This window comes from Asterias amurensis, chromosome 4 (genome assembly GCF_032118995.1).
Source record: "Asterias amurensis chromosome 4, ASM3211899v1".
Taxonomy (NCBI): domain Eukaryota; kingdom Metazoa; phylum Echinodermata; class Asteroidea; order Forcipulatida; family Asteriidae; genus Asterias; species Asterias amurensis.
In genome coordinates this window covers 6,627,695-6,643,603 of record NC_092651.1, presented here as the reverse complement: position 1 = coordinate 6,643,603, position 15,909 = coordinate 6,627,695, and the positions used below count along the sequence as shown (strand labels likewise).

Below are 15,909 nucleotides of genomic sequence, written 5' to 3'. Positions count from 1 at the left end.
TGACCAACGTTTCTGCAGTGTGGGATCAGTCAGAATGGATCGATGGGATTATCTTCTAGGCAGCTAATGGTCTCTGCCCTTTGTTCAGGGATTATCTGGACAGTTCCCATTTTCCGGTGATTATCGGTGCCAGTTTCCTATGAGCATGGAGGTAGTCTACCTCAATGCTATGAGTTAACAAATTACTAGAATCAAATACATGTATTATCGAGTATTATTACTTTGTATATACATGTACATAAAGCAAGTGTTCATTATTTACTGCATTATTTACTGCATGTTCTAAAGCGCTCGCCTCTCACCAAGATGACCCGGCTTCGATTCCCGGCCAGGGCCATTATGTGAGTTGAGTTGTGCATTGGTTCTCTGCTGTGCCACGAGGGTTTCAAGAATATCTGGTTTTCCTCCCTTGGGAAAAATTAAACACTTTTGATCTTGGCTGTGCTCCGTGGTCATAATGGATTGATGTGGCTGGCAGTCAACGGCGCCCTTCCTTGCATGCCAGCTTCTCAAACACGTTGTAGCCGCGTCCTTCGCAATTCAGCTCTTAGCTGCGATTAAGCATGGTTAGCCCCCCAAATTATTAAATTAGAACCCCGTTGTAGCATTTGTAGCCGCTGCAAACTGGTACTCCCTTTGGACTTCACCATTTTTCAACCATCCCCTATACTTAGAAGTGCCAAGTCAAGTCAAGTCGCAAGTCAACAAAATTGGTGACTCGAGTCTGACTCGAGTCCAAGTCACCGACTCGAGTCAACAAGAATGCTTAGCACACGTCCATATTATTTTACTGCATGCTTCAATCGAACCTCGTTCTTGTAGCCACTGAAAAAAAAGAAGTAGTTTCGGGTTGGCAGGGTATTGTGCAATAAGGCCTACTCCCGACCCGGAACAGATAATCCCTGTACGAAGGGTAGAGATCACTAGCTGGCTAGCTGGGAATTTAGTCCCATCGATCCATTCTGACTGAATTGCACAAGAAAGGATAATGGATAACTGGATAGGATAATAAATGATGGTGCTGTCCCATCCAGTTACGTTGTATCTGTTGACTTGTTGTAATTTGAAAAGTGCATTGTGTTAATACGATTCCAAATAGAGTAATACTGTGCTGTACTATTTCCACTGTTGTTATTACAATCAGGGTGGTGTTAGGATGAAGAAAAACCACAAAAGATTTCCCATGTAAAGTATGGTTAGTGATGAGAGAGGCGTCACAAATTGGGCAACCGTTCATACCCCTAATGTGACAAATACGGAAGTGTAATTAGGATACACCGAACAAAAATCGAATTATTATTCCGTCCGGGCTGAAAACTAATACGCCCGGGCGGGTCAATAGGGAAATTAGGATTTTTGTCGGTATTGAATATTAATAGCGGAGCGCGATTTGTTCTCGATATTTATGTCCTAAATACACTTCCGTAGAAAAAGGTGTCCAGCACAGCACGTTAACTTCAATTGATCCAGTGACTTTTGGATGTTGTGATTGGACATCTTTTCAGACCAGGGATGTTGGGTCTAAGTATCGATGTTGTTTTCTTCGTGCAAAACGTTGTTCAAGAGGCAAATAAAACTATATTGTTTGGTTTAGACAAAAATGTCAAACATAGGCCCTACGTCAAACGTGTGGCAATGATTTTTGAACTGAGTGCTCGTCAGACAAAATATTAATTTCCTTTAATTCCCAATTCATTTTTTTAGCATCAGCCGTGAAGTTGTTTGATTATTCTAAATCAGATTTGAGTCACGACGTACCTCCCAAATGGCTCGGAAGTATAATTTTGACGACAGGGCTGCCGACTATGTCCAGGAGCTGGAGAAGAAGACTGGCCACACCGTCAAGTGGTACGATATGTACTGCAAAAATAAACATCTTGTTAAATGGCCCAAATACCATAGGTGAGTATTATACGAAAGGGTATACACCAATCCGACAAAAAACACGTGACCGATTGTGCTACCAATGTTTATATGTGATCACGTGACCTATAATGGGTAATTGTCAAAGACCAGTCTTCTCACTTGCTGTATCTCAACATATGTATGAAATAACAAAACTGTGAAAATTTGAGACCAATCGGTCATCGGAGTTGCGAGATAATAATGCAAGGAAAAAAACCTCGTCAAACGAAGTTGTGTGCTTTCTGATGCTTGACTTCGAGACTTCAAATTCTAAATCTGAGGTCTCGAAATCACATTCGTGGAAAATTACTTCTTTCTCGACAACCAGGTTACTCAGAGGGATCCATTTCTCATAATGTTTTATACTATCATCAACCTCTCCCCATTACTCATTACCAAGTAAGGTTTTTGTGCTTATAATTATTTTGAGTAATTACCAATAGTGTTCACTGCCTTTAAGTGATGCAGACTTGTTCCACATTCCATCAGGTTGATGCCTTTACGGTGTTAGACGTTTCTCAGTTGCAGCTCCGCTAATGGAACAGTTTGTCTCTCATACTTTAGATCACAACCCGATATTTCTGTTTTCATTTCTAATCTCAAAACCAACCTCTTCAGTCAAGCCCACCATTAACGTTTCCCTTTGTCTTATATCACAGGGATATGAGTAGTTTTCTAGATACCAGCGCTTTACAGGTTTTTAACTAATCATTATTACATTATAGGTATTGTATCGATGTGTGAGTTGAGAACGTTAGATACAACGCGGTAACCAGTGACGTGAAAAAACCTGGCTTCGTCTACAAAGAATGGTTCCACAATGGACTGAGTACGACACCCTTAAAGGAACACGTTGCCTTGGATCGGACGAGTTGGTCAAAACAAAAGCGTTTGTAACCGTTTTTTATAAAATGCAAATGGTTGGAAAGATGTTTTAAAAGTAGAATACAATGATCCACACAAGTTTGCCTCGAAATTGCGTGGTTTTCCTTCTACTGTGCGAACTAACATGGTCGGCCATTTATGGGAGTCAAAATTTTGACCCCCATAAATGGCCGACGTGTTAGTCGACAAGGTAAAAGGAAAACCACGCAATTTCGAGGCATGTTTGTGTGGATCATTGTATTCTACTTTTATAACATCTTTCTACCCATATGCATTTTATAAAAAACGGTTACAAACGCTTTTCAAAGACCAACTCGACCGATCCAAGGCAACGTGTTCCTTTAACACACACCTTCGAAAAAGAAGTAGGTATCTTAGGTTAAGGAGCAAATGCTTTTTGATTTTCCTTTGACATTCGAAAGCAAAATAATGGAGAACAACTACGCTAGTATAAGCCCGGCTACATGACTTTGGGTTGTTTATCAGGGGCGGATCCAGGAGTTTTCAAACGGGGAGGCAACGGTATGCATTCATCCGTGACGGTTTGAGGATGATGAAAACATCAATGGCAATTACATGTATCAACATTTCTATATGGCCGTGTTACTTATTTAATAAAAGTGCTTTGTTTCAGAATTGCCCTATTTATAATCACCATGTGCGGTGTAGGGAAAAACAGAAACAATTTGTCTTTATCCACTATACAAATTTTACGTCTACTGAACCAATCGGATTGCTGTTTACATTATTGTTCTATTAAGCAAGCTATATATTATGCAAACATTACACGATAAGTGATGTTGTATGAGGTTTATGACTGTGCAGTCCAGTTTGTTGCTGAGTTGTGTACGAAATCAACAAATTAACCACTTTGTTGTTGATACTAACAGACTGAATTTTCAGATACCTACACCTGGTCGGTGACAGACACCATTGAAATTGGGATGAAATATTCATTTAGCATGGGTCTGCCAGGGGAGTTTGGCGTAAGTGCGGAGGTCAGCAGTACGTTCACCACTTCAAACACTGAGACTCAGAGCGAGACGAAAACAGAAACTTTCAGGTCCAAAGTTGGGATCGAAGTGCAACATAATACAAGTGTGAAGGTATTGTATAGTCATATATCAAAAAATGAAGCACCTTATAGAAGACAAATTTACAACATTTTAAAACTTTTGAAATGCCCTTTTTTTATATATATAAATAAAGTCAACATTATACTACAACAAAATACGTAAGCATATATTACCTTTGCCCTTAAAGGAATGTTACAGAATTGGTAAGAAACAAAAACCGTGAAGATTACAGATTTACATAAAACTTACACGGTATAATGATGATGATAGTTGAAAACATCTCTTGAAATTTTTCTGTCTGAAATGTCATATTTGATGAGAAATAAATAATCTAATTTCGCGTTTGGAGTTTATCGCTCAGTGAGCGTTTTATTCATTTTTGTTTTGGCATCAATGCAATGCAAAATTTGTTATTGGTTTTTCACTATTCTCTCGTGACCCAGATGGCCGATTGATCTCAAACAGGTTTGTCAGTTTATGTATATGGTGGTTTATCAAATAATAAACCACAAGGGAAACTGACTGGGCCTATGTTGGGAGACCACCAACATAGGGCTAGATAGCTCAGTTGGTAGAGCGCCGCCACGTGAAACCGGAGGTCGTTGGTTCAAATCCCGCTCTAGTCAATTTTTCTTTGTTCAATCCTAAATCATTATATATATGGTGGATTACGTAAAGTGCTCACACTGCCAGCAACGTGTTTTACTAGCAAAACAATAAATTGGTTCTAGGGGTTTCTCAACAAGTCCAATCGGGTCCAAAAGCGTGTTGAAGATGAATTGACACGGAATGACCTATTAATCAACTAAAGTTTCACTTAGAGAATATCCTTAAAGGCAGTGGACACTATTGGTAATTACTCAAAATAATTATTAGCGTGAAACCTTTCTTGGTGACGAGTAATGAGGAGAGGTTGATGGTATAAAACATTCTGAGAAATGGCTCCCTCTGAAGTGCCATAGATTTCGAGAAAGAAGTAATTTTCCACGAATTTGATTTCGAGACCTCAACTTTAGAACTTTAGGTCTCGAAATCAATTATCTAAACGCACACATCTTCGTGCGACAAGGGTGTTTTTTCTTTCAGTATTATCTCGCAAGTTCGATGACCGATTGAGCTCAAATTTTCACAGGTTAGTTATTTTATGTATATGTTGAGATACACCAACTGGGAAAGCTACTCTTTGACAATTACCAATAGTGTCCACTGCCTTTAATTATGTTACCCCCAAAAGACCTTACTTAGTGTACGGACACAACGTTTTATTATACTTGTTCTTCAGTCATTCATTTTCACGATGACTCGATGAGTTGGGCCCAACTGTCCCTGTCGAGCAAAGTGTTACCACTCAAACCAGTTTTTAGCTCGATGATTATTTCAGTGTCACGTTGGAATAATCCAGCTTTTCTATTACTCATTCATTCATTCATTCATTATGTCTGGTTAATTCCATTATGGCTGGTGTTGTGCACGCCGAGATGTTTTTCAAAAGTGTTACACCCTCAGTATTTGTTTTACAAAGATTTTAGGCCCATAATTTTAAAGGATTGTTTAAAAATGGTTCAATATTCACGATATTGGGTCATAGACTCCTATCTTTGACTAATTTAGCTATACACGTGACCCTGAAGAGACAGGGGTCCTCATTTGCTTCCAAGCGTTGGGCCCAAGTTTGCAATGAAGTAAAAAGTGTGTATTGAGGAGCAGATCACTTGAAACATTTCCTATCTCTACTTGACTGTCAGGCTATATTTACTGTCAACGAGCGGGAGATGGATGTGCCGTGGGAGGCAGACGTCATCATCGGCGGTTATATTGCCATTTGGTATAAAAAGAAGTACAACGGTCATTGGTTATGGTTCTATCCTATCACCAAACTGCGCAACAAGGATTTCAAGCTTCGAAACGGCAGAGAGCTATGGTAAATTTGATTATTTTTTCCCGTGTCACCGGACTGACCGGTAATCAACTTCGTTTTGAATCTTTCGGTACACTTCTGTTTTCGTATTGTATGCACTGACTAATACTCAAGTAGGATATTTCACAACATACATTAACGAAGCATAGTAACACAGTAAGTGATTGCACCATTAAACAAAAACAACAGTAAAATAACATTAGTTTCTCACGTACAAATTGAGTTCAGTTATTAAATTCATTTTTAGCAGTTTTGATATTTTGAAATTGTTCATACATTGCAACGTGTGCAAGAAAATTAATATCTGTGAACTTAATTAAGTTGAATTGGTATTTCTGAAAAAGAGGTGCAAAACTGGTCAATTTGTATTTGTAAAGACTGCCATGAGATTTTTGATTAAGCAACGATGTTTTTTTGCAATTTCTGAAATTTGTTCAATACCATCATCAACTTTACAGTAATTGAGTATTATGTTAAAATGTGAGCATTTATTCATGTAATTATTTTTTTTTTTTTAATAGTTTGAAATTTTCTACATGCGGGGAAAATTATGACCAATAACGGCACATCAAAAGAGCCCAAAGGTCAAATTAGGCCTGGAACAAAAATGTAATCTGGTCTATGTATGATTCACACAAAAAGAAATTCAATTAGAAAATTCAAATTTTATTTTTAGCAATTGTGAAGCAGATTTGAAGTTATCTCAGAACCCCCCCCCCCCAAAAAAAAAAAATAAATAAAAAAATAAAAAAAAAATATAAAATAAAATAAAAAATGAGACACCCTGTTAATGCTATGATGGAATAAACAGGGAGTTGTGAGTCGTTAGTGAGAGACTTTCAGGCGAAAGGTGGCAGAAAACATACCTGGTAAATGTGCACCGTTGAAGCTATTCTGAGCATGCGCGTGATATTCAAACAATAAGCACGTGCAACCAAGCAAATAAACTCCCATCATTCAGTGCAAAATGCGTAATGTTAAAAACTACACTCAAAATACTTCATTGACTCTTGAACTTAAAACCTCTGCTTGAGGGCCCGTCGAGCTATTCTCCTTCCAAATAAAAACACCCCTACACCGGTGTAGTTTCCCAAAAATACGAGTACCAATCTTTAAAAATGTCCCTATGTCATCCACTATAACTCAAGTTGGAAAGTAACAACGCCCAGGTCACAATTTATTGGGCATATGTTTACACTCAACCCCATTGGGCTCTCAAATCTGTCTGGCGACGATGCAAATGAGACAAACGGGTGATAATTTGTGTTCAAATAGCCACATTACCCTGCTGTGGATCATTGATTAATTTGTGCAGGTTTCACAACAAGGGTAAATTCAATGGCGCGTCCATGGCATTGACTCCGAGGTAAGAGTCGAAGAGTACCCGTTACAGCAAGGGATGCTCAGCAACGAAAGTGCGGATGAGCCGGCTGAGTTGCAAATGCAACGTGGGGAAGGCAACTGCTTCATCAGGTGAAATGCTGATGGAGTTTCATGGTGAGGAGGAGGAGGAGGAGATCTAGCACGGCATCTGATTATAAAGTAGCCCTGAAGTCACGGCAGGAGCTTAGAAACCATCTCGTCGAATATGAATAGTAGAAATGAATGATTTATTTACTGAGGACTGCGTGTTTAATTTAGATTTAGATTATTACTGCACTAAATGGACTTGACGCATACAAGTTAACAAAATAATAATAATAATAATAGTATTTATAATATCGCAGTCTTATATATCGCACGTATCTACCAAACAAGGTACTCAAGGCGCTGAGTATGATACAAACTTTCAGAAAGATAGGTTATTGCAGTGATGAATTCTGAGACCCAATTATGAAGCACCTGATAAGGGTTTACAAGGTGCTACGGCGCATACAGCAGCCACAGGCAGGAACACCAGGGCGAACCCCTTCTCTTTCCGATAAGTGCACTGGGTTCCTTTACATGCGTTACACAACACATGGGACCAACGGCTTTATAGGCGTCCCATCCGAAGGACAAAATATAAACGATACAATGAAAACATAAATACATATGCAATAAAACTATAATATTATATACGGCTAACTGTTTATTAATAGCAAACACTTTGGTTGCAAAGTTCTCCAACCAAAACATGTAAAACAAGGTTTACGAAGATAACTAGTTAGGGCACCAAGGTGATGTACCACGTAAACGATGTTGGTCTAGCTCTCTTTGTCTAGTTCCCCGATCACCATCAGTGCTACACACTATCCTGTTGTCATACTACGCATACAGAACATTCATCATGAAGGCAATGTTGTACAACTATCTATAAAGCATCTTCACTGACAAATCAATTTTTGTTTCACTTAAAGCCATGGATCATATCAACGATTATTTCCAACAAGCAATTGGACTTGGGAGGAGATAAGTCTTTAAAACATTATTAGTTATAATTACACATTATTTAGGAAATAACAATTAGACACTACTAACACTCCGCAACCTTTTTAGGGGTTGTAGCGGATTAAGTACTTACTTAAAAATGCAAATCAAACAAATCAATTTTGCTTCACTTTCATAGATTATATCACGATTGTTTCAGAGAAGCGCTTGTAACTGCTAAGCATTATACTTGGGAGGACATAAGTCTTTGAAGTTATTGCTATAAAAATTAACTTGTGCAAGGGGAAAACATTCTTGGTATTTCTGATAGTGTAAAAACAGTTTTGTTTCGTAATCAGTTTCTTGAATATGATGACTTTGATACTCTCGGTCTGCTACTCAGATCGTGACAATCCCTTTGTTTCATACTTTGTCAGGATGGTCTGGGGGTCGTCCGAGAGTGTCAGGGTTATCCTGTTTCTTTATTTGCGTGTTTATGTCCCTTATTTTGTATTTTTGATGTCATTTTTATTAATCTTTTTATCTTCTCCATTTTTGGAGGTTTTGAAGCAATAAAAAAAATAAAAAATTAGCTTTATTGACACATTATCTAGGGAATAGCAAATAGAAAGGAGTTTTAATGTCATAACTACTAACAATATGCAAGCTTTCTTGGAGCTGTAGCGGAAGTACTAATTTACTTAGTTTCAATTAATAAAAAAAAAATAAAAAAATGCAAATTTTACCAATGAGTGACCAGATGTCTTCATCAAGGCTGTGGCCTTGGAACAAAAATCCTTTTTACTTGGCCAAACACGTGTCCATAATATTATTAGCCCTTTTAGCGTATTAGTAATTGCTCTATTGAAGGTAAAATACAGGATTGATATATATCGAGCTAAAAGCTATCTGTCTAAAAGCTAACCCTATTCTGAACTTTACACCAGTACCAATCTCCCATGGAAATATTCATGTCTGAAATTCTGCCGAAGCGGAGAAAATAGCATTGAAGACCCCCATTTTCATTTCGGTTTTTATAACAACTGAAGTTAACATTTGGTTGTGTTTCACATGCTGAGAAATAATGTGCACGTTTTTTCACTAGTTTCTTCTGACTCAGACGACGGATTGAGTTCAAGTTTCCTCAATATTTTGTCCATGTGTGTTGAATCACACATAGCAGGAACATTACACTGTCTGCAGCCTTACCAATGCTGTATTTTCGAAATATCGATATTTTGCAAAATGTGTAGTTTTACTTCAAACATGACGTGTGATACAGAGGCAATAATTGGGCGCCACCTACAGACATGACAGTAAATAATAAGGGGATCAATGTGTGGTGAAGAGGTTTTCAACTAGTGGTTTAAACCCGCGCCGAGGCCTGGACTTGATAATTTTACCAACGTACATTATTGTTTTAATTCCAAATCTTCCTCAAAAGGATCAACTGCTTCACTATACGTGACCTTTAATCCCAATAGGTCAGAACCCCCCCGCCCATTAAAAAGGGGGAGGACCAATAAAGTAACATTACACATAAACAGAATTGGTTAAACACACTCAGCCCGTCACCGTCCACCAGTGCCACGAGACACTTGTTTCGATCAAACCAAAATCAAGCGAAGTATAATGGGCTTGGATATTGTTTCAATCCGAATCCCTTATAGCACTGTGCATAAACAAATCTATTGAACATGCTGTTGAAGAGCGTTAGGAGTATGCCCAAATACTCGAGAATAATGAGCTGCAGATGCTTTAGGATAGCCACACAAATTGATTGTCGGATTCAAGACAACCAAGGCTAACTGTAGATAAAACAACTGTCTCTCTAGCTTTTATACCTTCGAAGTATGGTTTGGTCAGCTGAGGGTGACGGTTCTTTCCGGCTGCTACTGTTTCGTTTTATCTCAAACACCCTGGGCGCTCGATCTCTCAGTGAAGTCTTCAAGGTTTCCTCTTTCCCCGGCCCCTCGTAACCTTCAGAATTCATTTCGCCCCTCGTAACCTTCAGAATTCATTTCTAGAGAGCCCTTGAGTTTGGCTTTCCGACAGTGCCAAAACCAAGTCGGCAATGTGTGTTGTATTTCACTAATCATCAAATCATAATTGAGAGACGTGTTGATTCCTTAAGTTCTTTGAATCAAGTTAAAAGCAACAGCAATAGGATCCTCTGATTTTAATCAACTTTCTTTCCACTTTTTCCATTTTGTCAAATGGGATTCAAAGAACCCAATGCACACAACGAAAAACTATTTTATTTCAATGTCATACATGGACGCCATTTTGAGAAAGGGTTTCCCGAAAACATCGTAGCGTAAAAAGCAAACCAAACTGGATTAAGTTGTATTATCATAAGTCAAGTGGTTTACACTTTGATTTATTTGCATATCAACAAATGTTCAATGCACACATAACGTGGAGGTAATGTTGGTACGGAGACTAAAGTCGGAAGGTATATACCACGTGCACAAGATTATTTTGTTTCAACCATATGGTTTTCCCTGAGCTCTTCATTTATGGGTTTTTGAAGTATCTCCTTTCATGAGCATTGAACCCGCTAGAAGCTTTTAAGAGTCCAATCTCCATTTTTATAGTTAAAAAGTTCTTTTTAAGGCAGAGGACACTATTGGCAATACTCAAAACAACTATTATCATAAAACCTTTGTTGTTTGCGAGTACTGGGGGGGGGGGGGTTGATAGTAAAAAAAAAAAAAAAAACACTGTGAGAAACAGTTCCCTCTGAAGTGACGTTTCGAGACCTCAGATTTAGAATTTGAGGTCTCGAAATCAAGCATCTGAAAGCACACAACTTCTTTCATTATTTTCTCGCAACTTCGGTGACCGATTGAGCTCAAATTTTCACAGGTTTGTTATTTTATTCATATGTTGAGATACACCAACTGTGAAGACTAGTCTTTGACAATTACCATTACAACACACCTCTTGCTTGTTCTGTATTTTGGTTGGCTGATACACAGTAACGTGAGATGAACTAATATAGGCTAGTGATCGCGCGCGCGTGTTTTGCGGGAATAAATGTAGTACCAGAGCGGGCAATAGTCTTTGAATATATAGTGCCCGCGGTAACAGCGCCCTCTCTTGACTTGAACCGTGAACAACAACTACAAAATTCCTTTTTCTGTTCTTATTTGACATTTAACACCGAGCTGTGCTATAAAACACGTACTGACTGGCATAATTCGGTAACTAGTGTACGTCTATTCCCCCTCGGGCCTGTGAGTGACCAGAAGAGGGGCCTCGGGAAATATGTCACTCTTCTGGTCAATCAAAGTCCCTCGTGGGAATAGTGGTATACTACTTACCTCGTTGCCAGTCAATATGTGTAGTGATTGCGCGTGCGTGTTTTGCGGGAACTAGTACCCGAGCGGGCACTAGTCTTTGAAAATAGTGCCCGGTTACAGCGCCCTCTCTTGACTTGAACCGTGAACTGTAACTACAAAACTTCCGTTCTTTTCCAGATTTCTGTTCTTATTTGACATTTAAGAACGAGCTGTTTTATAAAACACATATTGACAAGGTCCCTCTTGTCACTCAAAGTCCCTGTATACGGATGGGTCATGCGGTGTGATCGCACGCACCACGCACAGGGTATACGGGTGGGTTTACAGCGGGATCTTTTCGGGGCGAATAATGCGACTGCCTTGAGCAAGGCTATACGTGTGGGGGTTTTCCAGTTGTGAGAAATTGCTACCATTGCATTGCGCACGGCATGCCGATCATTACGTTGTATGTACTGTATACATTCACATCGGTGTCGAGTTGGCGAAGAGTTGCACTGCTTTTACGATTTGAACGTTAGTTAACGATCATAATCCATTATTGTTGCCGGCAATCGTCCACTTCTGATTCACCAAAGAGGTTCAAGTGTACGCAGTGAGCATTAGTCACATCTACAGCTTGAGGTAGGACTTTACTTGCACCTTGCGGCACTATAGGGTCCATGACCATCTAAGACGTGTCATCTGACAAGTTTCATCATCATTTATAATTTAGCGGTCGCAGCTTAGTGAGACAAAAATGAGAGATGTTTTAGAATTTCATGTCTTTTTAGCAAATTTAAACTGTAGTGTATGACATCCCCTAAATACTAAATAGTCTTCATCATTCATTCATTCATTCATTCATTCATTCATTTATTATTTCATTCTGTCGTTCTTTCATTTATTTTGGCACACCAAGTTTCACAAACCAAGAGCTGTCCTTACCCTAGCTCTCTGCACAAACACACCAGCCATTGACATGTGAGGAACACATTATTATGTAGCACACACTTTCGCAATGGTTGAAATAAGGTGCACCTATAATACAATACGAACCTACCATCGAACCACGTCGAACACAATGTGTGGTTAGGGTATGTGGGGTTTTCCCAGTTGTGAGAAACTACTATACTACAATCATGGAGGTAGAAATGTCCATGCTACAACGCATACCGGTCGCAAGGCCGTGTGGTGTAAGCCCAACCATGGCCCAATTGCGGAAGTACAACATTTTGTAGATGGCGAAGGAGGTGCACTGTTTTTGTTATTAAACTTGAACGTTGTTTATCGTACAGAATCCATTACTGTTGCCGGCAATCTTCCACTTCCGATTCATCAAAGAGGTTCAAGTGTACGCAGTGAGCATTAGTCACATCTACAGCTTGAGGTAGGACTTTACTTGCACTAGGGTATTGTAACATGACCAATACTTGTGTGTACATGTAACAGTACATGATTCAGTTCTCACAAACCTTTTTTTAAGTTTCTTTTTTTCAGGATCAACACAAATTATGTCATTAACATATCCTATTAATAAGAAGTCCTCTTATTCATTCATTTCGTCAGCGGTTTCACGAAGTAGCACTCACTGCTATACCAGCATAAAACAACAATCAAAGAAAACGGCCTCTGAAGTTGAACACTTTTTAGAAACCCGCCTCCCTTCAAAACTTCAAAGTATTTCCATTTAAATTTTTCAATGTAGATACTTGATGACTTGAACTTATCAATTAATCTTATTTTGACTCATTCGCATAATTAATTATGAAACTAGACACAAGAGAAGATGCGTGCTACTTCGTGAAACCCCAAAAGTGCAAAATATGTCTTTTTTGCGTTATTAACATCCCTGTTTATTAACATCCCTGTTTAATATTTAAAGTCACAATTCCGTTAGTGCCAAATCTTAAATATGGGGGTCAGTGGGTCGAATGTTCGAGTCAACATTGTGATTGCCCGCTGTGCGTTAGTGTTATTCTTGGTGTAAAGTATAAAGGGAAGACACATCGTGTCCATGATGGCCTCCAAATGCCGCAATTCATTTAAAGGAACATTACAGAATTGATTTTACTAACAAAACAGTTGCTGGCAGTGTAAGCACTCTATGTAATCAACTATATACATCAACTGACAAACCTGTAGAAGTTTGAGATCGATCGGCCATCTTGGTCACGAGAAAATAGTGAAAAAAACGATTACACATTTTGCATGACATCAATGGAAGAAAAACAATGAATAAAACTCTCACTGAGCGATAAACTCCAAACGCGAAGTTAGATTATTTAATTCTCATCAAATAAGACATTTCATATAGAAATATTTCAAGGGATGTTTTCTATTACCATCATCATTAGACCGTGTAAGTTTTATGAAAATCTGTGATCTTCACGATTTTTGTTTCTTACCAATTCCGTGAGGGCCAAATCTCAAATATTATTATGGGGGTCAGTGGGTCGAATGTTCGAGTCAACATTAAACAATAATTGATCTCAGATACACTGCAGTTGCATAATAGCTGGTCAGTTTGACCCTGTTAACAAAAACTCACTGACTCGGGTCAGTGTGGAGTTTGGATCATGCTAAACACTGTGATTGCCCGCTGGGTGTTAGTGTTATTCTTGGTGTCAAGTATAAAGTGAAAGACAAGGGCAAAATCAACTAGAAAGCACAGGAGCTGTATTTGAGCAAATACGGGTATCTCTGCCCAACTAACCGAAAGGGGAATGTTTGTTAAAAACGCCTTCAACACAGACTCTGTACGTAAAGCCCTTTCATATGATGTATAGATAGAGGAGGAGGAGGAGGAGGAGGAGGAGGAGGAGGAGGAGGAGGAGGAGGAGAAGAAGAAGAAGAAGAAGAAGAAGAAGAAGAAGAAGAATATCATCCCGCACAAGGACAATATTTCTGCCGTTTCACGGGCAGAAACAATTACAACACACATCGTGTCCATGATGGCCTCCAAATGCCACAATTCCTTTAAATGTATGCGAGTCGTAAGTCAACTATCGTCGTCAGCGGCGTAACTAGACATGTTCATTTGGTGGGGCAAGTGGGGGCAAATGTGCACGATTATTATTAAATATGTTAACTGATATATAGTTGATACACACCAATGCAGTTCTAAAACAGTCTACATAGTCAGCAGGTAACAAAAGATTGCGAAAACACTAAAATCTTTGAGAACTTGTCATTTTGTATAAGATACAACTTTTCGACTGTATAAAAGGAATAAATTACCAACTGTGATCACCAAGTATCAATTTAGAGTTGTACACGGCATTCTAAAATAGGCTCTGTGAGTGTGTAAATACCCAAAACATAATAATATTAGGCCAAGTAAAAATAGAAAAATAGGAATGTTTAGCGTCCACGCCCGCTTCCTTTATACAGGACACCTTTTTTTTTGCAAAAAGCCCCTCCTCCTTCTCTTTTTTGAGAAACCCAGACACTAAACATGTTTCTTTTTTTTACTTGGCCTTATTGTAACAAGTGTAAGCCATCAAAAAAAAAAAAAAAAAAAAAAAAATACAGGATTGAAATTGTGGGTGTTTAATAATCACATTTTAGTTATGAAACGGATATTTAAAATAGGCATACCTCCTCTCAATTGCAGCGCTTGCTTCATTAATAGTCTAAGCAACCTTTTTCGCTGGCCATTTTGCTGTAGTAAGTTTCTCTGTAGTGCATCTGACCATGGAGGTAGAAATTTCTACCTCCAAGATCTGACGAAGTTGTGTTAACGGAGCCATTGGTCTGCGTTCAGACCACCACGTATTTAACAGAACTTTGTCACATCCTGCACTCTCTGTAACCGCAAAACCACAACAAACATTTACCGCCAATACGATCGCGCGCGCGTTTCCATGCATTTTTCATGTTATAGTCCACATACTGATATGAATAAAAGTTTTCCTTTACGGCAGCATTTTATGCAGCCTTAAACGATTTATATATTAGGCCTATAAGAATATACTTTTCTCTGATTTCATTTGGGGGAACCTCAAGTTCTAAATCTGTGGTCTCAAAATCATATTCGTGGAAAGTTTCTTTTTTTTTCACTTCAAAGGGAGCCGTTTCTCAAAATGTTTCATACTAACAGCCTCTCCCCTTTACTCATTACCAAAATAAGATTTTATGCTAATAATTATTTTAAGTAATTACCAATAGTGTCCACTGCCTTTAATCATAGGTAACCAGTCTATGTATCTTTTTGCAATTACTCGGTACGTGTGCTGTAGGCCTTAAATGAGGTGCATGCTGGTCTTGCTACAGCGATCAAGTTTGATACCTAGCTAGACCAGCATGCACTTCAGTCAACCGTTAGCGCTTGCGCTTGCGCATTGGGCAATTGCGAAAAGGTCAATGTCAGAACTAACACAGTAAATGTGCTGCCACCTTTCGTCTACAAGTCTACATTATTGTTCAGGCTGATTGTAAAACGAACACGTCCTTGTTTTATTTCATCAGGTAACAGGAGCCCATTCTCATCAAG

The 15,909-nt window shown here is 38.8% G+C and overlaps 1 pseudogene; it reads left to right on the top strand.

Annotated features, from left to right (window-relative positions):
• The first annotated feature begins 3,254 nt into the window (after positions 1-3,254).
• Positions 3,255-7,550, top strand: LOC139935887 (uncharacterized; annotated as a pseudogene).
• The last annotated feature ends 8,359 nt before the right edge of the window (positions 7,551-15,909 follow it).